This window comes from Dipodomys ordii, unplaced genomic scaffold (assembly GCF_000151885.1).
Source record: "Dipodomys ordii isolate 6190 unplaced genomic scaffold, Dord_2.0 Scaffold362, whole genome shotgun sequence".
NCBI classification, from domain to species: domain Eukaryota; kingdom Metazoa; phylum Chordata; class Mammalia; order Rodentia; family Heteromyidae; genus Dipodomys; species Dipodomys ordii.
The window spans coordinates 58,683-60,887 of NW_012267578.1; positions in this window are offsets into that span (position 1 = coordinate 58,683).

The following is a 2,205-nucleotide window of genomic DNA, read 5'->3' on the forward strand; positions in this document are numbered from 1 at the left end:
ACTGATGTGAGGATTAAACATTGTTATTGCTGGTGATTGCTAGACACAACACTGACCCTGAAAGGAATCCTTCACAGCCATCCCAGGGGACCACTCGGAGGCAACCAGGCACAGGAGAAAGATTATTATAAGGTTTATTAGGGGAGCCGTATTTCCCCAAAGAGGGAGCACATGGCATCCATCCCTACCCAGGTAGCAGGAGCGTCTGGGGGCCAGAAATGACGTAGGTGAGTGCTCAGGTTCAACAACTTTGGAAAGCTGTATGGAGGTTCCTCAAAAGACTCCACATAGAGCTCCCCTATGACCCAGCAATCCCACTTTTGGGCATTTACCCAAATGATAACGAACAAGACCATACTAAAGCTACCAGGACAACTACGTTTATTGCAGCATTATTTACCATAGCTAAGATATGGAACCAACCCAGATGCCCCTCAGTAGATGAATGGATCTAAAAAATATGATTATATATGTGTGTGTATGTGTGTATGTGTGTGTGTGTGTGTGTGTGTGTGTTGAAAAACAAACTTTACAATTTAGGTGGCAGGGGCAGGGGGGAGTGTAGTTGTGGAGGTAGGAGGGAGGGGATGGTAGGGGGAAAACAAAGGAGGAGGCAACAATGCTTGATAGGAAATGTACGCATTACCTTGCTCATGTAACTGTAACCCCTCTGTACAGTATTTTTACAATAAAATTATTAACGGTAAATGAAGAAAAGCATTCTTATTTTTTAAAAATTCTGTAATTTTAAAAATAGAAGTTGACAGGACAAACTTTAAAATTAAATATAGATGCCAAATAGCCTAGAATCCCCAAATCAGTGAAAGAACAAGATTGAAGGCCTCACTGTACATTATGTAAGAGAGCTTCTATGCTATGTCTATTATTATATTAATCGAGTTTCACTATAATTATTGTTCATGCAGTATACGGTATATGCTCCAAGTAGAAAGGGAGCACACCTTAATTATCTCTGTGTCCCTTAAAACAAGAACAGATAACTTTTGGTGAAATGTCCAAAGCTGGTTAAAAAGTAGTATGTTTTTAATTTGAGAGAGAGAAAAAAATAAGAAGAGTGGACATTTCAGTCACGGAGCAGGTAAGCAGGGCTCTACTGATGATATCAGAAATAGATCAAGGTCAAAACCTTGAGCTGGGGGGCTTCCATTTAACACATGGGGAATTTCCCTTGAGGTTATTTAGTACAGTTGTTTTTATTTCAAGGAATGACTTGGAGTCTGGCTTCAGCCAACCCTAGATTTAATTATTCATGGAAAATATCACTTGCCAAATGACATCTTTGTTTATATTGACTCTGTTGATGCTGGTCCTCATTTCTGCATTCTCTTCCCTTAACATGGTGCATCATGGTTTTCCAAGGTGACACGTTGAGCTCCCTTTGAACAGTTAGGGTGACCTCCTTAGTTCTGGACACCAGCCCGTGGATTTTACATCTTGCCAAATCTCTTAATACTTTATTTTTAATCCACAGACCTATGGACTTTTATAAATAGCTGTTAACTCCAAAAGGCCATCCACTTGGTCTTCACAGAAGTTGCGAATTGGTATCGGTCCATATTTGCATATTTCCAACTATTTTTCCTATCCAAAGTCATTTATTTATGATTTCCTTCCTTCCTTCCTTCCTTCCTTCCTTCCTTTCTTTCCTTCACAACTTTTTTTTTTTTAACTCTTCATCAAATTTCAGTAAAGCGTCATCTTTTTGCTCATTTTTTTTGGCCAGCGAAGCCAGGTGTCTGACTTGAGTCAGAGAACAGTTACCTTCCCACTTATTACAAACTGTCTTCAAAATAAAATAAGAGGGTGAGCCTTAACGTTTCCTATGGAACACATTCTTCAGGAAAATGAGATTAGATTTGATTTATCAAAGAAGTGCCTTTATGTTTAATGAAATACTGTGCAGATCTATTATCATACATTGAAAGGATCATGCTGAGACATCTTGATTTTGGATTTAAAATAGTTTTAGCCTGACTACCAATCCCTGCTGGGCCCTTCTGAGTCACTGCATATTTTTATGTGTTCAGTAATATACAGTGTGAGTCACTCTCCAGCTTGGGGGTATTTTGGGACTTGTTCTGTTTTACTTAAATTTGCAAGAAAGAAATCAAATATTACAGAAGTGATAAAAAGTATATACAGTAAAATCATATGACCCAACTCAGCTCACATGCAATCTCTGGG